General features: G+C 44.0%; 3 non-coding genes across 3 annotated transcripts; all 3 read left to right on the top strand.

Moving 5' to 3' along the window:
- The first annotated feature begins 15,128 nt into the window (after positions 1–15,128).
- TRNAA-AGC (transfer RNA alanine (anticodon AGC)) lies at positions 15,129–15,201 on the top strand. Its single transcript has one exon. It is a non-coding gene; the product is annotated as a tRNA-Ala (tRNA).
- A 2,707-nt stretch (positions 15,202–17,908) lies between these two features.
- TRNAA-AGC (transfer RNA alanine (anticodon AGC)) lies at positions 17,909–17,981 on the top strand. The gene has a single exon. It is a non-coding gene; the product is annotated as a tRNA-Ala (tRNA).
- Positions 17,982–21,585: 3,604 nt separating this feature from the next.
- Positions 21,586–21,658, top strand: TRNAA-AGC (transfer RNA alanine (anticodon AGC)). Its single transcript has one exon. It is a non-coding gene; the product is annotated as a tRNA-Ala (tRNA).
- The last annotated feature ends 562 nt before the right edge of the window (positions 21,659–22,220 follow it).

Raw genomic sequence — 22,220 nt, 5'->3', positions numbered from 1 at the left:
ACCTGCTGCTCCACATGCAAGTGCTCCCTTTGAATTTGGGCCTGGCACTCCAATTTTCCAAAACCTGTGCTCCTGCAAAATCTCGTGGATGGGATGTGTGGCTTCCTCATCAGGATTCCCAACCAATGCCAACTCAATTGTGCGAGTCCTCGGAGTTCTTGAAGGAGGCTTTTGTGCCACGACATTCCTTTTGCGAATCCTCCTGAACCCTCTCTGTCTCCCACTATGGTTGCAGTGACCCGTCAGTACCCAATATGTGACACTCATCATCCTCTTCGGCTTTCCACTCTGCCGCTCCAGTCTCCATTTCGATCTTCATCCCTGCCTCTCTTCTTTCCCTCTCAGCCTCTCTTTCTTTTCCTTCTTGGTGTTTTCTTGCCATTCCTGCTCTGCCCCATGGGCTCTGTCACGCCACGAGTGTTGTTCTGCTCCATCAGTTCTCTCATCCTGTGGGTACTGCTCTGTCACACTAAAACAGTAATAATTCCCATTCTTTCTCCACAAGAGCAGTTCATTCTCCATGGCGGTTTAAAATGCTCTCACTGAAATTTTTTTCCAACAATTATGCGTCAAAAAATTAAACCGCTTTGTTTTCGCTGCAGGTCCGTATCTCACTCTCTGACAACAATGAATTCTCTGACACCAACGAATGATACCATCATCATCGAGATATCACAAATATCATGAGATCAATGACAACCAACATCTTGAAGACGAGACCATGAGTACAATCACCTTGGCCTTCTCAAAGCATGACAGAAACCATCACGAGAACGATCATCACACCCCGACACGATCAAGAGGATTATTGACACCACCACTGCATTCATAACGGCCTCCATGACCCTTGGTCAGTTTGTTGAAAGGGCATGCCCACAGGTTGTTAAGACTTAAGACTAAGACTGTTAAATCTTAAGACTGAGCAAGGAATCTTTCCTCACAGTTGACACGAGTGCAGAAAAGCCTATTGTCTGTGCTCGAGTGATGTAAAGAATATAAAATAAGGATAATTTCACACAAACACACGGGTGAAGATTGTGCACCGCCAAACAATCAATTGACACACAGTTGACTTCAAATATTTTCGTGCACAACTTTGCTTTAATCATCATAATAATAAAGGTTGCCTTCATAGATCGTGTGAAATGCCAAACAGACACATCAGGGGGATTAGCTCACATGGTAGAGCACTTGCTTAGCATGCGAGCGGTAGCGGGATCGATGCCCGCATCCTCCATTATTTTATGTTCTCAAATCTCATCAGGGAATGAATAGTTCTGAAATGGAATCAAGATGAAAACGTGTGAACATGACAAAATGAATTAAATACTTCAACGTGTAAACTTTTCGTTTTCCGAATGAAATTCAATATACATATTTTGAAAAGCTGTCATAATAGAGTGAAACAATATCTTCCTGGCAACCTCAATTGGAAAAGCATGGGACTCGAAATCCTCAGGTTGTGGGTTTGACCCCCAAATTTGGTGTGAATTAATTTTTGGTTGTTTATTTGTCTCTGATGCTCGAGAAATTTTGGGGCTCAAACCCCCGCAGAGCCCCTAAGTCCCTGATTTTTTTTTCTACTGTGAACAAACTTTGGTACATCATGGATAATGAAGGCTGTCGTCAAGTTTCATCAAAATTGTGGGTGTCGTTTTGGAGAAGAGAGCAAAAACCTATTTTGGGGTGGTACAACATCTCCCGTCCCCTTCGAACCCTTTCATGAGCATAGATTTTGATGCGGTCGATTCATTCTGGTACATTATGGGTCATGATGGTTGTGGCCAACTTTCACAAAAATCGTGTGTTTGGTTCAAGCGATGATGTCTGAAGTGATTCAGACAGACTGACTGACCGACTGACTGGTTCACTCACTCACCGACGGACAGTGCTGAATCGCATAAGTTCACTTGAATAAAGTCCAGATGAGCTAAAAACCCAGGGAGGGTCTGCGTACATGTTGAGACTCTGGAGGTTGACAAAGGTGTCCCAAGAAACTCACCGCAAAGCAGAGGAAGGGAGGAGTCTCTCTCCCTCTCCCAATCGTTTTGGGGTTGTAAGGGGTCTTAATGCACACACCAATTATCTGCTGTTTAAAGGCAGTTGCTCACGTCAATGGTGCGAAGTAGAAGCGCTCGGACTCCAACTGAATATTCCAAAAACAAAGTTGTCCCCCTGCTTACACATAAACCCTTTCAAGGTGACTCTTTCAACCGATTTACCTGCTGTTCCACATGCAAGTGCTCTCTTTGATTTTGGGCATGGCACTCCAATTTTCCTCAACCTGTGCTCCTGCAACATCTCGTGGATGGCCAGTGTGGCCCCCTCCTCAGGATTCCCAACCAATGCCAACTCCATGGTGCGAGTGCTCGGAGTTCTTGAAGGAAGCTTTTGTGCCACGACATTCCTATTGCAAATCCTCCTGAACCCTCTCTGACTCCCACTGTGGTTGCAGTAACCCGTCATTACCCAATATGTGACACTCATCATTCTCTTTGCACCATGTCTATTCTGAAGAGTATTCCATTTTGGTTTCAGGTGGTGGGATTGCAGAATCCATTTCACAACGCACACATACAAACATGTAACCTCAAACAGGAAGAATCCTGACCCAGCCCTCTGTTATTTGGGTGAGCTCCTCCTTCGCAACATTGAGCCGAGGGACCACATCGACCGTGACAATCGCGGGCTCGTTCCCCACTTTTGCTGGATGCTACCTGTTGCTGTGTGTTTCCAATATAATCTGATCCACCCTAATCTTGTCCCTTCCGCCACCCTTTTCTGCTTCTCAGCCTTTTTTTTATCCTCTTCGAGTTTCCACTCTGCTGTTCCAGTCTCCATTTTGATCTTCATCCCTGCCTCTCTTCTTTCCCTCTCAGACTCTCTTTCTTTTCCTTCTTGGTGTTGTCCTGCCATTCCTGCTCTGCCCCATCGGCTCTGTCACGCCACGAGTGTTTTTCTGCTCCATCGGTTCTCTCATCCTGTGGGTACTGCTCTGTCACATTACAACAGTCATCATTCCCATTATTTCTCCACAAGCACAGTTCGTTCTTCATGGCAGATTAAAATATTCTCACCGAAATATTTTTTCAACAATTTGTGTCAAAACAAAAAACGATTTGTTTTCGCTGCAGGTCCGAATCTCACTCTCTGACAACAATGAATTCTCTGATACCAACGAATAATGCCATCATTATCAAGATATCACAAATATCATGAGATCAATGACAACCAACATCTTCAACACGAGACGATGAGTACAATCACCTTGGCAATCACAAAGCATGACACAACCCATCACGAGAACGATCATCACACCCTGGCACGATCAAGAGGATTATTGCCACCACCACTGTGATCATGATGGCCTCCATGACATACCTGCCAAACCTACCGATTTGCGCGGTACCCTACCGATTTTCTATAGCTCCCAACCCAAACTGATTTTCTATAGCTCCCAACGCATCCCGATATTATTAGTCAGATATATCACATTTGGAAATTATTATTGGAAAAAAATAAATAGTTATTTTTTTCAGTTTTGTGTTCGTTTCTCACTGCCAAGATCGTATTACACGCGGCTGCTTCGACATTCGACAAAACTCGAGCCTGACCTTGATTTCTTATCTCGTTAGCGATTGGTTATTGCTTCCAAACTAAGCATGACCAATCAAATGGGACGACATGAAACAGCGGGCATTCATTTCAAGACAACACGCCATTTTCCATTCATGATAAAAGACTGCAGTCAACAGAGAGTACTCATCGCTTCAGTGCACGACAACAATGCAAACACCAGAAAAGAAAAAACCACTCCCACGCTGGGTCAACGAGTTTAAGCCAAGTTGGACAACAGAGTTCAAGTATATCAAGTCTTCGCGTAAGGTAAACTGTAAATATGTTATGAAATCAGAGTGGCCAGTCATTTCATTCATAAAGATGTATCAGTGAGTTTATGTAAACTCTTGTGTCCACATATGGGCACATACTGTACATGTGGAGCTTGGAGAGTCAGTAATTTTCGTAAACGTGACTGATGATCATGATGTCTTAGAAAAATAAAGATCAGTGAGTTCCATGAAACATACATGTACCAATGAGTTCCATGTAACAACTTAACCATGTTAAGTTTTCTATTTTTCACTCAAAAATTATGTTGAAATATTTCAGCTAACTATGGTCTCAAAATGCAGGATATTGCACCATTTTGCTTCATGTTTTTGAAAAATTTCCGGGGGTGCATGCCCCCGGACCTCCCGAGGGACGCGTGCGACGCCAGCCTACCGCTTTTCCTTCAAAAAAGGTTGGCAGGTATGCCATGAGCCCTGGTCACTTTGTTGAAAGGGCATGCCCACAGGTCGGTGTGTCTCACCACGTCCGTCGCCCTGGGTGTGTTTGCTGAAGCTTCGCACCACCACCTCCACAGCTTCCCTCAGGGCCCCCCTTGTCCCGACCGCACCTCCTGCAGCCGAAGTCAGTGTCGAAGTGGTCGAGGCAGAACTGCTCGTTGTGGTTCAAATGGAAGGTCGCTCCGGACTCGCCGCCTGAGAAACATTGGCCGGAGATCCTGAAGCGGATGCTCTTGTCAGAGTCTTCATTGCTCAGCGAGGGCATTTTACTCTGATTCTGGTTAAATTTTGAAAATGAGCAAAAATCTTTCCTCACAGTCGACACGAGTGCAGAAGAGTCGATTATCTGTGCTCGAGTGATGTAAAGAATGTGAAATGAGGATAATTTTACACAAACACACGGGTTGAGATTGTGCACCGCCAAACAATCATTCGACACACAGTTGACTTGAAATATTTTCGTGCACAACTTTGCATTAATAATCATAATAATAAAGATTGCCTTCATAGATCGTGTGAAAAACAAACAGATACATCAGGGGGATTAGCTCAAATGGTAGAGCGCTTGGTTAGCATGCGAGAGGTAGTGGGATCGATTCCCGCATCCTCCATTATTTTATGTTCTCACATCTAACCAGGTAATTAATGTTTTTGAATTGGAATCAATATGAAAACGTGAACATGACAAAATGAATTAAATTCTTCAAGGTGTAAACTTAACGTTTTCCAAATGAAATTCAGCAGACATCTTGTTAAAACCTGTCATAAGAGAAAGCGATAAAATCTCCTTGGCTTCCTCATTTGGAAAAACACGGGACTCTTCAACCGAGGGTAGTGGGTTCGATCCCCCATGTTTGGTATGAATTAATCTTTGGTTGCTTTTTTCTCTGATGCTCAAGAAATGTTGTGGCTCAAACCCCCCACAGAGCCCCTAAGACCCTGATTTTTTTTCTGCTGTGAACAAACTTTGGTACATCATGGGTAATGAAGGCTGTCGTCATGTTTCCTCAAAATTGTGTGTCGTTTTGGAGAAGAGAGCAAATACCTCTTTTGGGGGGTACAAGATCTCCCGTCCCCATCGAACCCTTTACTAATCGCAGATTTTGATGCGATGGATTCATTTTGGGACATTATGGGTCATGATGTTTGTGGCCAACTTTCATAAAAATCGTGTGTTTGGTTCAAGCGATGATGTCTGAAGTGATTCAGACAGACTGACTGATTTACTCACTCAGCGACGGACAGTGATCAATCGCATAGGCTCATCTGAATAAAGTCCAGGTGAGCTAAAAACCCAGGGAGGGTCTGGGTACATTTTCACACTCTGGCAGTCGACAAAGGTGTCCCAAGGGACTCAACGCAAAGCATCACGAGGGACGACTCTCTCTTCTCCCGATCATTTTGGGGATGTAAGGGGTTTCAACGCACACACCAATTATCTGCTGTTTAAAGGCAATTACCCACGTCAATGGTGCGAAGCATAAATGCTCGGACTCCAACTGAATATTCCAAAAACAAGTTGTCCCCCTGCTTACACATAAACCCATTCAAGGTGATTCTTTCAACCGATTCACCTGCTGCTCCACATGCAAGTGCTCTCTTTGATTTTGTGCCTGGCACTCCAATTTTCCTCAACCTGTGCACCTGCAAAATCTCGTGGATGGGCAGTGTGGCCCCCTCATCAGGATTCCCAACCAATGCCAACTCCATGGTGCGAGTCCTCTGAGTTCTCGAAAGAGAGTTTTGTTCCATGACATTCCAATTGCAAATCCTCCTGAACCCTCTCTGGCTCCCAATGTGGTTGCAGTTCCCCATCAGTACCCAATATGTGACACTCATCATTCTCTTTGCACCTTGTCTATTCTGAAGAGAATTCAATTTCGGGTTCAGTTGGTCGGATCGCGGAATCCATTTCACAACGCACACATCCAAACATGTAACCTCCAACAGGAAGAATCCTGACTCAGCCCTCTGTTATTTGGGTGAGCTCCTCCTTCGCACCATTGACCAGAGGGAACACATCATCCGTGACAATTGCCGGCTCGTTCCCGACTTTTGCTGGATGCTACCTGTTGCTGTGTGTTTCCAATATCATCTGCTCCACCCTCATCTTGTTCCTTCCATCACCCTTTTCTGCTTCTCAACCTTCTTTTTTATCCTCTTCGGCTTTCCACTCTGCCGTTCCAGTCTCTATTTCGATCTTCATCCCTGCCTCTCTTCTTTCCCTCTCAGCCTCTCTTTCTTTTCCTTCTTGGTGTTTTCCTGCCATTCCTGCTCTGCCCCTTCGGCTCTGTCACGCCACGAGTGTTGTTCTGCTCCTTCGGTTCTCTCATCCTGTGGGTGCTGCTCTGACACATTAAAACAATAATAATTCCCATTCTTTCTCCACAAGAGCAGTTCGTTCTCCATGGCAGATTAAAATATTCTCACTGAAATTTTTTTCCAACAATTTGCGTTAAAAAAAAAACCGCTTTGTTTTCGCTGCAGGTCCGAATCTCACTCTCTGACAACAATGAATTGTCTGACACCAACGAATGAGGCCATCATTATCAAGATATCACAATTATCATGAGATCAATGACAACCAACATCTTGAAGACGAGACCATGAGTACAATCACCTTGGCCTTCTCAAAGCATGACAGAAACCATCACGAGAACGATCATCACACCCCGACACGATCAAGAGGATTATTGACACCACTACTACATTCATAACGGCCTCCATGACCCTTGGTCACTTTGTTGAAAGGGCATGCCCACAGGTCGGTGTGTCTCACCACGTCCGTCGCCCTGGTTGTGTTTGCCGAAGCTTCGCACCACCACCTCCACAGCTTCCCTCAGGGCCCCCCTTGTCCTGACCTCACCTCCTGCAGCCGAAGTCAGTGTCGAAGGGAAATCGAGGCACAACCACTCGTTGTGGTTGAAATCGAAGGTCGCTCCGGACTCGCCGCCTGAGAAATATTGTCCGGAGATCGTGAAGCGGATGCCCTTATCAGTCTTCATTGCTCAGCGAGGGTATTTTCCTGTGATTCTGGTTAAATTTTGAGACTGAGCAAGAAATCTTTCCTCATAGTCAACACGAGTGCAGAAGAGCCTATTGTCTGTGCTCGAGTGATGTAAAGAATGTGAAATGAGGATAGTTTTATACAAAAACACGGGTTAAGATTGTGCACCGCAAAACAATCATTCGACACAAAGTTGACCAAAAATATTTTCGTGCAAACTTTGCATTAATAACCAGAATAATAAAGATTGCCTTCATATAAGGTGTGAAAAGCCCAACACATAAATCAGGGGGATGAGCTCAAATGGTAGAGCGCTCACTTTGCATGCGAGAGGGAGTGGGATCGATGCCCACATCCTCCATTATTTTATTTTCTCACATCTCACCAGCGAATTCATCGTTCTGAAATGGAATTTGGATCAAAACGTGTGAACATGACAAAATGAATTAAATACTTCAACGTGTAAACTTATCTTTTTCCGAATGAAATTCAAGATACATCTTTTGAAAAGCTGTCATAACAGAACAAAAAATATGTTCTTGGCTACCTCATTTGAAGAGCATGGGACTCTTAATCCTCAGATTGTGAGTTTGACTCCCACATTTGGAGTAAATTAATTTTTGGTTGTATATTTTTCTCTGATGCTCGAGAAATTTTGGGGCTCAAACCCCCCACAGAGCCCCTAAGACCCTGATTTTTTTTTTCTGCTGTGAACAAACTTTGGTACATCATGGGTAATGAAGGCTGTCGTCAAGTTACATCAAAATAGTGCGTGTCGTTTTGGAGAAGAGAGCAAATACCTATTTTGGGGTGGTACAACATCTGCCGTCCCCATCGAACCCTTGAATGAGCATAGATTTTGATGTGGTCGATTCCTTTTGGGACATTATGGGTCATGATGGTTGTGACCAACTTTCATTAAAATCGTGTGTTTGGTTCAAGCGATGATGTCTGAAGTGATTCAGACAGACTGACTGACCGACTGACTGATTCACTCACTCACCGGCGAAAAGTGCTCCATAGCATTCGCTCACCTGAATAAAGTCCAGGTGGGCTAAAAACCCAGGGAGGGTCTGGGTACATGTTGAGACTCTGGGGATTTGCTAAGCTGTCCCAAGGGACTCACCGCAAAGCAGAGGAAGAGAGTACTCTCTCTTCTCCCAATCATTTTGTGGATGTGAGTGGTATCATCGCACACACCAAATATCTGCTGTTTAAAGGCAGTTGCCCACGTCAAAGGTGTGAAGCAGAATCGCTCGGACTCCAGCTGAATATTCCCAAAACAAAGTTGTCCCCCTGCTTAAACATAAAACCATTCAAGGTGATTTTTCAACCGATTTACCTGCTGCTCCACATGCAAGTGCTCCCTTTGATTTTGAGATGGCACTCCAATTTTCCAAAACCTGTGCTCCTGCAAAATCTCGTGGATGGGAAGTGTGGCCTCCTCACCATGATTCCCAACCAATGCCAACTCCATGGTGCGAGTCCTCGGCGTTCTTGAAGGAGGCTTTTGTGCCACAACATTCCTTTTGCGAATCCTCCTGAACCCTCTCTGATTCCCACTGTGGTTGCTGTGACCCGTCAGTACCCAATATGTGACACTCATTCTCTTTGCACCGTGTCTATTCTGAAGAGTATTCCATTTGGGATTCAGATGGTCAGATTGCAGTATCCATTTCAGAAAGCATACATCCAAATGTGTAACCTCCAACAGGAAGAATCCTGACCCAGCCCTCTGTTATTTGGGTGAGCTCCTCCTTCGCACCATTGAGCCGAGGGAACACATCGACCATGACAATCGCCGGCTCGTTCCTGACTTTTGCTGGATGCTTCCTGTTGCTGTGTGTTTCCAATATCATTTGCTCCACCCTCATCTTGTTGCTTCCACCACCCTTTTCTGCTTCTCAGCCTTCTTTTCATCCTCTTCGGCTTTCCACTCTGCCGCTCCAGTCTCCATTTTGATCTTCATCCCTGCCTCTCTTCTTTCCCTCTCCGACTCTCTTTCTTTTCCTTCTTGGTGTTTTCCTGCCATTCCTGCTCTGCCCCATGGGCTCTGTCACGCCACTAGTGTTGTTCTGCTCCATCGGTTCTCTCATCCTGTGGGTACTGCTCTGTCACATTACAACAGTCATCATTCCCATTATTTCTCCACAAGAGCAGTTCATTCTCCATGGCAGATTAAAATATTCTCACCGAAATATTTTTTGAACAATTTGTGTCAAAACAAAAAACGATTTGTTTTCGCTGCAGGTCCGAATCTCACTCTCTGACAACAATGAATTCTCTGACACCAACGAATGAGGCCATCATTATCAATATATCACAAATATCATGAGATCAATGACAACCAACATCTTCAACACGAGACCATGAGTACAATCACCTTGGCCATCACAAAGCATGACAGAAACCATCACGAGAACGATCATCACACCCCGTCACGGTCAAGAGGATTATTAACACTACGATTGTGATCATGATGGCCTCCATGACATACCTGCCAACCCTACCGATTTTCTATAACTCCCAACGCATCCCGATTTTATAAGTCAGACATACCGCATTTGGAAATTATTATTGGAAAAAAATAAATAGTTGTTTATTTTCAGTTTTGTGTTCGTTTCTCACTGCCAAGATCGTATTACACGCGGCTGCTTCGACATTCGACAAAACTCGTGCCTGACCTTGATTTCTTATCTCTTTAGCGATTGGTTATTGCTTCCAAACTAAAGGCCCGGTCACACCTTGACGTTTTAGCCAACGTATGCCGATTTTTGAATTTTTTTTCTAAAACGCTGGCAAACGTTGAATACGTTATGGGTAAGTTTTGATAACATTAAGAGCACGCTGGCATACGTCGTAGTACGTTGCCATAAGTCGTTGTACGTTGGCTTTAAACGTTGTACTTTTTGGTTGTCCTCAAATTTTTTCATGCTTGAAATTTCACGACGTATGCGGCGTATGACTCACACGTTCCGCTACGCTGGCCACAAGTTGTAGGCACGGTCTGCGATCGTTGACAGACGTCAACACATGCTACTTGTAAGTTAATCATAAGTTGAGACACGCCGAGGTAATGTTTAGCGTACCCGAAACTTATTTCTAACCTATGAAAATGTGTTGTTGGCACGTGACGCGATCGTTGCCACACGTCGACAGACGTTACTTTTAAGTTACTCATAGGCTGAAAGACGTCGGTATAATGGATCGTCCTTGCGTCAGAGTCCACGGCCACGGCCAGGACACTTATTTGCAGCATTCTTCAAACTTTTCTTCGGCATGACGAGGATGTTCACACTTCAATGTCGAGCTTGGCTATGATTCCAATTGTCTATCGGCAGCGTCTATTTAAAATAGTCGAGTTTGAGCGTTTTAACACATTCAGAAGAAACGCTTCAAATTTCCAAACCCCAGCGTCAAAAAAAAAAAAAAAAAAAAAAAACAAAGGCGAGTGACAGCAATTTAAATCGTTCATTGTAAACAATGAAACGAGCTGAGTGGTACCATTTCAAAGTCGTTGAGTGTAAAAAAAATCCAATTGTTGAGCGCAAGCGTCTACTTTCAATCGTGGAGATGCAGCCATTTAAATCGTTGAGTGGCAGCCTATGAACCTACCCGTGGACACGCGGACGCAAGGACGATCCATCATAACCCACACCCTCCCCCTCACACCCATCTACTGCTGCCAACATGAACAAACTACTACTAATACTCATACTAACACTGATACTGATACTGATACTGTTACTGCTGACATGGACATCAACTCAAAAAGGACTCGAAAACACTGTTGGGTTCCCCTTTTATGAACACCATTTTTATACACCAATTCCCAAAACCGCTGGGAACACGTCTTTATATGGCAGTTGTAAGCTAGAAACACATTTATTTATTTTTTTTTGTCGACCGGTAGACGTCATTGGAATACGTCTACATACGTCGATGTGTGTTGGGACTACGTAAAGAATTGGTTCAAAGCACGTCAAACATAAGTTAGAAATAAGTTTCGCGTAAAAAAGACATTACCGCGACGTGTTTCGACTTATGAGTAGCTTATAAGTAGCCTTTGTGGACGTGTGTAAGCGTCCACATATCGTGTGTAAAACTTATCCCCATCGCATGCGGAACGTGTGTCATACGCCGAGTACGTCGTAAAATTTTGAACATGTTCAAAATTTTACGACGTACTCTACTTACTACGACTTATGATAGCGTATTTAGCGTTGTACTCACGTATACCAAACTTACCCATACCGTATTCGACGTGCCCCAACGTTTTAGACACACTTTTTGTTACGTCGGCATACGCTGGCAAGATCGCCAAGGTGTGACCGCGATTTTGACCCTTCCATTTCTACGGCAGTTATGATTCGAATCGTTGTGCGTCAGCCTTTTAATAGGCTACGTCACGACATCGTCGGCGATGCGTGCAACGCGCTATGCCTAAGTTAGACTATCGTTGGGCATCGGTTGTGTAGGCCGACAACAGGTTCAGCATTCGTTGATATAAGTTATCTATAACACAACGAAACGTTCTGTGTAGTTACCAATGCGTTACACATAAGACCAAGTCGCTATGAATACGTCCGAATCTTTTAAAAAAAACATCAAAAGTTCAACGTAAGCCAGCGTTTTACATACATTTTAACACGTTGCCATCGCTGGCTAAAACGTCAAGGTGTGACCGGGCCTTAAGCATGACCAATCAAATGGGACGACAGGAAACAGCAGGCGTTCATTTCAAGACAACGCGCCATTTTCCATTCATGATCAAAGAATGCAGTTAACAGAGAGTACTCATCGCTTCAGTGCACGACAACAATGCAAACACCAGAAAAGAAAAAACCACTCCCACGCTGGGTCAACGAGTTTAAGCCAAGTTGGACAACAGAGTTCAAGTATATCAAGTCTTCGCGTAAGGTAAACTGTAAATATGTTATGAAATCAGAGTGGCCAGTCATTTCATTCATAAAGATGTATCAGTGAGTTTATGTAAACTCTTGTGTCCACATATGGGCACATACTGTACATGTGGAGCTTGGAGAGTCAGTAATTTATGGAAACGTGACTGATGATCATGATGTCTTCGAAAAATAAAGATCAGTGAGTTCCATGTAACATACATGTAACAATGAGTTCCATGTAACAACTTAACCATGTTAAGTTTTCTATTTTTCACTCAAAAAATATGTTGAAATATTTCAGCTAACTATGGTCTCAAAATGCAGGATATTGCACTATTTTGCTTCATGTTTTTGAAAAATTTCCGGGGGTGCATGCCCCGGACCCCCCGAGGGACGCATGCGACGCCAGCCTACCTCTTTTCCTTTAAAAAAGGTTGGCAGGTATGCCATGAGCCCTGGTCACTTTGTTGAGAGGGCATGCCCACAGGTCAGTGTGTCTCACCACGTCCGTCGCCCTGGGTGTGTTTGCTGAAGCTTCGCACCACCACCTCCACAGCTTCCCTCAGGGCCCCCCTTGTCCCGACCGCACCTCCTGCAGCCGAAGTCAGTGTCGAAGTGCTCGAGGCAGAACCACACTCGTTGTGGTTGAAATCGAAGGTCGCTCCGGACTCGCCGCCTGAGAAACATCGGGTGGCTCTCCTGAAGCGGATGCTCTTGTCAGAGTCTTCATTACTTAAGGCCCAGTCACACCTTGACGTTTTAGCCATGAATGGCAACGTATAAAAACGCACGTAAAACGTTGGCATACGCTGAAGTTTTGAGGTTTTTTTTTTTAAGTTTTGGTCGTCTTCATCACGTGTTGGTCGTATGCATAACGTATTAGTAACGGGCACAGAACGTTTCGTTGTGTTAAAGATAACTTACACCAACGAATGCTTCGCCTGTTGTCGGTGTTCACAAACTATGCCCAACGATTAGTTTAACTTCGTCATAGTGTGCTGCACGTATCGCCGACGAAGTCCTGGCGTTCTCTGTTAAAAACCTGCCACTCGCCGATTTAAATCATAACCGCCTGAAAATTGGAAGTGTCGACATCGCAGTCACACCTTGACGATTTAGCCAGTGTATGCCGACCCATGAAAAATGTGTCTAAAACGCTGGGACACGTCGAATACGGTATGGGTAAGTTGAGTATACGTTAGCAGCACGAAGAAAAACAATGAAGTACGCTGTCATATTACGTGGTGCGTCTAGTACGTCATGAAATTTCAAGCATGCTGAAAATCTTACGACGTACTCGACGTATGGCTCACAAGTTCCGCATACGCTGGCGTAAGTTCTCGGCACGCTCTGCAATCGTTTACACACGTCGGCCACACGTTACTTGTAAGTTACTCATAAGTCGAAACACGTCGAGGTAATGTTGAGCATACCCGGAACTTAATTTTTAACCTATCAGTAACGTGCTTTGAACATATTAGTAGTGTGCTTTGAACCTTTGAGTAGCGTGCTTTGAACCTATGTGTAACGTATCTCAAACGCACATTGGAGTATGCAGACGAATTTGATTTATGTCTTCCGGATGACCACAGAACTTACTGAATGTGTTTCTAACTTACAGCTACCCTATATTGGCGTATTGGCAGCGTTTAGGGGAATTGGTATATACAAATGGGCTTCACAAGAGGAACCCGTCAGTGTTCCTGACTCCACGTTGAGTAGATGTCAATGTCACTTGCATCGGCAGTAGCAGTAGTAGTAGTAGTAGTAGTAGTAGTAGTAGTAGTAGTGGTAGTAGTAGTAGTAGTAGTAGTAGTAGTTCGAGAGAATTTAGTGATGTCGATGTTATTAGTAGTAGTAGTAGTCGTAGTTCGAGGGAATTTAGTGATGTCGATGTTGGTAGTAGTAGTAGTTCGAGACAATTTAGTGATGTCGATGGTAGTAGTAGTAGTAGTTCGAGAGAATTTAGTCATGTCGATGTTGGTAGTAGTAGTAGTAGAAGTAGTTCGAGAGAATTTAATGATGTCGATGTTATTAGTAGTAGTAGTAGTTCGAGAGAATCTAGTGATGTCGATGTTGGTAGTAGTAGTAGTAGTAGTAGTAGTGTTAGTAGTAGTAGTAGTAGTAGTAGTAGTAGTAGTAGTACTTTCAAGTAACGTGTTGCAAAGTGTGAACAACGTTCGTGTTGCGTGCTCATAAAACGTTACTCATAGGTTAGAAATAAGTTTCGGGTACGCTAACCATTACCTCCACATGTTTCGACTGATGAGTAACTTACAAGTAACGTGTTTCAACGTGTGTCAACGATTGCATAACGTGCCTACAACTTATGGCCAGCGCAGCAGAACGTGAGTCATACGCCGGCATACGTCGTAAAATTTCAAGCATGAAAAAATTTGAGGAAAACCCAAAAGTTCAACGTTTAAAGCCAGCGTACTACCACTTATGGCAGTGTTTTTCAGCGGGGTCTCAACATATACAAAACGTACCCATAACGTATTCGACGTGTACCAGCGTTTTACACAAATTTTTGCAAAAATCGGCATAAGCTGACAAAAACGTCAAGGTGTGACTGGGCCTTTCGCGAGGGTATTTTACTGTGATTTTGGTTAAATCTTAAGACTGAGCAAGGAATCTTTCCTCACAGTCGACACGAGTGCAGAAGAGCCTATTGTCTGTGCTCGAGTGATGTAAAGAATGTGATATGAGGATAATTTCACACAAACACACGGGTTAAGATTGTGCACCTCCAAACAATCAATTGACACACAGTTGACTTCAAATATTTTCGTGCACAACTTTGCATTAATCATCATAATAATAAAGGTTGCCTTCATAGATCGTGTGAAATGCCAAACAGACACATCAGGGGGATTAGCTCAAATGGTAGAGCACTCGCTTAGCATGCGAGAGGTAGCGGGATCGATGCCCGCATCCTCCATTATTTTATGTTCTCATATCTCATCAGGGAATGAATAGTTCTGAAATGGAATCAAGTTGAAAACGTGTGAACATGACAAAATGAATTAAATACTTCAACGTGTAAACTTTTCGTTTTCCGAATGAAATTCAATATACATATTTTGAAAAGCTGTCATAATAGAGTGAAACAATATCTTCCTGGCAACTTCAATTGGAAAAGCATGGGACTCGAAATCCTCAGGTTGTGGGTTTGACCCCCAAATTTGGTGTGAATTAATTTTTGGTTGTTTATTTGTCTCTGATGCTCGAGAAATTTTGGGGCTCAAACCTCCGCAGAGCCTCTAAGTCCCTAATTTTTTTTTTCTACTGTGAACAAACTTTGGTACATCATGGATAATGAAGGCTGTCGTCAAGTTTCATTAAAATTGTGTGTGTCGTTTTGGAGAAGAGAGCAAAAACCTATTTTGGGGTGGTACAACATCTCCCGTCCCCATCGAACCCTTTCATGAGCATAGATTTTGATGCGGTCGATTCATTCTGGTACATTATGGGTCATGATGGTTGTGGCCAACTTTCATAAAAATCGTGTGTTTGGTTCAAGCGATGATGTCTGAAGTGATTCAGACAGACTGACTGACCGACTGACTGGTTCACTCACTCACCGACGGACAGTGCTGAATCGCATAAGTTCACTTGAATAAAGTCCAGAGGAGCTAAAAACCCAGGGAGGGTCTGGGTACATGTTGAGCCTCTGGAGGTTGACAAAGGTGTCCCAATAAACTCACCGCAAAGCAGAGGAAGGGAGGAGTCTCTCTCCCTCTCCCAATCATTTTGGGGTTGTAAGGGGTCATAATGCACACACCAATTATCTGCTGTTTAAAGGCAGTTGCTCACGTCAATGGTGCGAAGTAGAAGCGCTCGGACTCCAACTGAATATTCCAAAAACAAAGTTGTCCCCCTGCTAACACATAAACCCTTTAAAGGTGACTCTTTCAACCGATTTACCTGCTGTTCCACATGCAAGTGCTCTCTTTGATTTTGGGCCTGGCACTCCAATTTTCCTCAACCTGTGCTCCTGCAACATCTCGTGGATGGCCAGTGTGGCCCCCTCCTCAGGATTCCCAACCAATGCCAACTCCATGGTGCGACTGCTCGGAGTTCTTGAAGGAGGCTTTTGTGCCACGACATTCCTATTGCAAATCCTCCTGAACCCTCTCTGACTCCCACTGTGGTTGCAGTAATCCGTCATTACCCAATATGTGACACTCATCATTCTCTTTGCACCATGTCTATTCTGAAGAGTATTGCATTTTGGTTTCAGGTGGTGGGATTGCAGAATCCATTTCACAACGCACACATCCAAACATGTAACCTCAAACAGGAAGAATCCTGACCCAGCCCTCTGTTATTTGGGTGAGCTCCTCCTTCGCAACATTGAGCCGAGGGAACACATCGACCGTGACAATCGCGGGCTCGTTCCCCACTTTTGCTGGATGCTACCTGTTGCTGTGTGTTTCCAATATAATCTGATCCACCCTCATCTTGTCCCTTCCGCCACCCTTTTCTGCTTCTCAGCCTTCTTTTTATCCTCTTCGAGTTTCCACTCTGCTGTTCCAGTCTCCATTTCGATCTTCATCCCTGCCTCTCTTCTTTCAATCTCATCCTCTCTTTCTTTTCCTTCTTGGTGCATTCCTGCCATTCCTTCTCTGCCCCATCGGCTCTGTCACGCCACGAGTGTTTTTCTGCTCCATCGGTTCTCTCATCCTGTGGGTCCTGCTCTGACATATTACACCAGTAATAATTCCCATTCTTTCTCCAGAAGAGCAGTTCGTTCTCCATGGCAGATTAAAATATTCTCACTGAAATTTTTTTTGAACAATTTGCATCAAAAAAAAAACGCTTTGTTTTCGCTGCAGGTCCGAATCTCACTCTCTGACAACAATGAATTGTCTGACACCAACGAATGAGGCCATCATTATCAAGATATCACAAATATCATGAGATCAATGACAACCAACATCTTCAACACAAGACAATGAGTACAATCACCTTGGCCATCACAAAGCATGACACAAACCATCACGAGAACGATCATCACACCCCGACACGATCAAGATGAATATTAACACTAAGATTGTGATCATGACGGCCTCCATGACCCTTGGTCACTTTGTTGAAAGGGCAAGCCCTCAGGTAGGTGTGTCTCACAACGTCCGTAGCCCTGGGTGCGTTTTTACCGAAGATTCGCACCACCACCTCCACAGCTTCCCTCAGGACCCCCCTTGTCCCGACCGCACCTCCTGCAGCAGAAGTCAGTGTCGAAGTGGTCGAGGCACAACCACTCGTTGCTGTTGAAATCGAAGGTCGCTCCGGACTCGCCACCTGAGAAATATTGTCCGGAGATTGTGAAGCGGATGATCGTGTCAGTCTTCATTGCTCAGCGAGGGTATTTTACTGTGGTTCTGGTTAAATTTTGAGACTGAGAATGGAATCCTTCCTCAGAGTCGACACATGTGCAGAAGAGTCTATTGTCTGTGCTCGAGTGATGTAAAGAATATAAAATAAGGATAATTTTACACAAACACACGGGTTAAGATTGTGCACCTCCAAACAATCATTCGACACACAGTTGACTGAAAATATTTTTGGTGCACAACTTTGCATTAATAATCATAACAATAAAGATTGCCTTCATAGATCGTGTGAAAAGCCAAGCAGCCACAGCAGGGGGATTAGCTCAAATGGTAGAGCGCTCGCTTAGCATGCGAGAGGAAGCGGGATCGATGCCCGCATCCTCCATTATTTTATGTTCTCACATTTCACCAGGTAATTCATAGTTCTGAAATGTAATCAAGATGAAAACGCGTGAACATGACAAAATGAATTAAATACTTCAACATGTCAACTTTTCGTTTTCCCAATGAAATTCAATATACATCTTTTGAAAAGCTGTCACAATGGAACAAAGCAATATCTTCCTGGCTTCCTCGTTTGTAGAGCATGGGACTATTAATCCTCAGATCGTGGATTTGATCCCCACATATGGAGTAAATTAATTTTTGGTTGTTTATTTTTCTCTGATGCTCGAGAAATTTTGGGGCTCGAACACCGCAAAGCCCCGAAGACCCTGATATTTTTTTTCTGCTGTGAACAAACTTTGGTACATCATGGGTAATGAAGGCTGTCATCAAGTTTCATCAAAATTGTGTGTTTCCTTTTGGAGAAGAGAGCAAATACCTCTTTGGGGTGGTACAACATCTGCCGTCCTCATAGAACCCTTTAATGAGCGTACATTTTGATGTGGTCGATTCATTTTGGTACATTATGGGTCATGATGGTTGTGACCAACTTTTCTTAAAATTGTGTGTTTGGTTCAAGCGATGATGTCTGAAGTGATAATGACACACTGACTGACCAACTGACTGATTCACTCACTCACCAACAGAGAGTGCTCCATCGCATTAGCTCACCTGAATAAAGTCCAGGTGGGTAAAAACCCAGGGAGGGTCTGGGTACATGTTTAGACTCTGGGGGCTTGCAAAGGTGTCCCAAGGGACTCACCGCAAAGCAGAGGAAGAGAAGACTCTCTCTTCTCCCAATCATTTTGTGGATGTGAGTGGTATCATCGCACACACCAAATATCTGCTGTTTAAAGGCAGTTGCCCACGTCAATGGTGTGAAGCAGCAGTGCTTGGACTCCAGGTGAATATTCCAAAAACAAAGTTGTCCCCCTGCTTACACATAAACCCATTCAAGGTGATTCTTTCAACCGATTTACCTGCTGCTCCACATGCAAGTGCTCTCTTTGATTTTGGGCCTGATACTCCAATTTTCCAAAACTTGTGCTCCTGCAAAATCTCATGGATGGGCAGTGTGGCCTCCTCCTCAGGATTCCCAACCAATGCCAACTCCATGGTGCCAGTCCTCGGAGTTCTTGAAGGAGGCTTTTGTGCCACGACATTCCTATTGCGAATCCTCCTGAACCCTCTCTGAGTCCCACTGTGATTGCAGTAACCCGTCAACACCCAATATGTGACACTAATCATTCTCTTTGCACCTTGTCTATTCTGAAGAGTATTCCATTTCGGGTTCAGGTGGTCGGATTGCGGAATCCATTTCACAACACACACATCCAAATGTGTAACCTCCAACAGGAAGAATCCTGACCCAGCCCTCTGTTATTTGGGTGAGCTCCTCCTTCGCACCATTGAGCAGAGGGAACACATTGACCGTGACAATCGCCGGCTCGTTCCCGACTTTTGCTGGATGCTACCTGTTGCTGTGTGTTTCCAACATCATCTGCTCCACCCTCATCTTGTTCCTTCCGCCACCCTTTTCTGCTTCTCAGCCTTCTTTTGATCCTCTTCAGCTTTCCACTCTGCCGTTCCAGTCTCCATTGCGATATTCATCCCTGCCTCTCTTCTTTCCCTCTCTGCCTCTCTTTCTTTTCCTTCTTGGTGTTTTCCTGCCATTCCTGCTCTGCCCCTTCGGCTCTGTCACACCACAAGTGTTGTTCTGCTCCATCGGTTCTCTCAACCTGTGGGTACTGCTCTGTCACATTAAAACAGTAATAATTCCCATTCTTTCTCCACAAGAGCAGTTCGTTCTCCATGGCAGATTAAAATATTCTCACTGAAATTTTTTTCCAACAATTTGCGTGAAAAAATAAACCGCTTTGTTTTCGCTGCAGGTCCGAATCTCACTCTCTGACAACAATGAATTCTCTGACACCAACGAATGATGCCATCATTATCAAGATATCACAAATATCATGAGATCAATGACAACCAACATCTTCAACACGAGACAATGAGTACAATCATCTTGACCATCACAAAGCATGACACAAACCATCACGAGAACGATCATCACACCCCGTCACGATCAAGAGGATTATTAACACTATGATTGTGATCATGATGGCCTACATGACATAAATGCCAACCCTACCGATTTTCTATAGCTCCCAACGCATCCCGATTTTATTAGTCAGACATACCGCATTTGGAAATTATTATTGGAAAAAGATAAATAGTTGTTTTTTTTCAGTTTTGCGTTCATTTCTCACTGCCAAGATCGTATTACACGCGGCTGCTTCGACATTCGACAAAACTCGTGCCTGACCTTGATTTCTTCTCTCGTTAGCGATTGGTTATTGCTTCCAAACTAAGCATGACCAATCAAATGGGACGACAGGAAACAGCGGGCATTCATTTCAAGACAACGCGCCATTTTCCATTCATGATCAAAGACTGCAGTTAACAGAGAGTACTCATCGCTTCAGTGCACGACAACAATGCAAACACCAGAAAAGAAAAAACCACGACCACGCTGGGTCAACGAGTTTAAACCAAGTTGGACAACAGAGTTCAAGTATATCAAGTCTTCGCGTAAGGTAAACTGTAAATATGTTATGAAATCAGAGTGGCCAGTCATTTCATTCATAAAGATGTATCAGTGAGTTTATGTAAACTCTTGTGTCCACATATGGGCACATACTGTACATGTGGAGCTTGGAGAGTCAGTAATTTATGTAAACGTGACTGATGATCATGATGTCTTAGAAAAATAAAGATCAGTGAGTTCCATGTAACATACATGTAACAATGAGTTCCATGTAACAACTTAACCATGTTAAGTTTTCTCTTTTTCACTCTAAAAATATGTTGAAATATTTCAGCTAACTATGGTCTCAAAATGCAGGATATTGCACCATTTTGCTTCATGTTTTTGAAAAATTTCCGGGGGTGCATGCCCCCGGACCCCCCCCCCCCACGGACGCGTGCGACGCCAGCCTACTTCTTTTCCTTCAAAAAAGGTTGGCAGGTATGCCATGACCCTTGGTCACTTTGTTGAGAGGGCATGCCCACAGGTCGGTGTGTCTCACCACGTCCGTAACCCTGGGTGTGTTTGCTGAAGCTTCGCACCACCACCTCCACAGCTTCCCTCAGGGCCCCCCTTGTCCCGACCGCACCTCCTGCAGCCGAAGTCAGTGTCAAAGTGGTCGAGGCAGAACCACTCATTGTGGTTGGAATCGAAGGTCGCTCGGGAATCGCCGCGTGAGAAACATCGGCCGGATATTGTGAAGCGGATCCTCTTGTCAGAGACTTCATTGCTCAGCGAGGGTATTTTACTGTGATTCTGGTGAAATTTTGAGACTGAGCAAGAAATCTTTCCTCACAGTCGACACGAGTGAAGAAGACTCTATTGTCTGTGCTCGAGTGATGTAAAGAATGTGAAATGAGGATAATTTTACACAAACACACGGGTTGAGATTGTGCACCGCCAAACAATCATTCAACACACAGTTGACTTAAAATATTTTCGTGCACAACTTTGCATTAATAATCACAATAATAAAGATTGCCTTCATAGATTGTGTGAAAAACAAACAGACACATCAGGGGGATTAGCTCAAATGGTAGAGCGCTCGCTTAGCATGCGAGAGGTAGTGGGATCGATGCCCGCATCCTCCATTATTTTATGTTCTCACATCTCACCAGGGAATTAATGTTTTTGAATTGGAATCAAGATGAAAACGTGAACAGGACAAAATGAATTAAATACTTCAACGTGGAAACAACGTTTTCCAAATGAAATTCAATATACATCTTGTGAAAAGCTGTCATAATAGAATGAGATGATATTTCATTGGCTTCCTCATTTGGAAAAGCATGGGACTCTTCAACTGAGGTAGTGGGTTCGATCCACCATGTTTGGCATGAATTAATATTTGGTTGTTTTTTTTCTCTGATGCTCGAGAAATGTTGTGGCTCAAACCCCCCGCAGAGCCTCGAAGGCCCTGATTTTTTTTTTCTGCTGTGAACAAACTTTGGCACATCATGGGTAATGAAGGCTGTCGTCATGTTTCATCAAAATTGTGTGTGTCGTTTTGGAGAAGAGAGCAAATACCTATTTTGGAGTGGCACAACATCTCCCGTCCCCATTGAACCCTTTAATAATCGCAGATTTTGATGCGATCGATTCATTTTGGTACATTACGGGTCATGATGGTTGTGGCCAACTTTTATAAAAATC

The sequence above is a fragment of the Eptatretus burgeri genome, chromosome 11 (genome assembly GCF_056783735.1).
Source record: "Eptatretus burgeri isolate ZD-2024b chromosome 11, Ebu_testis_v1, whole genome shotgun sequence".
Taxonomy (NCBI): Eukaryota; Metazoa; Chordata; class Myxini; order Myxiniformes; family Myxinidae; genus Eptatretus; species Eptatretus burgeri.
Note: the sequence above shows the minus strand (reverse complement) of the source record. Positions and strands in the feature narration are given on the sequence as shown.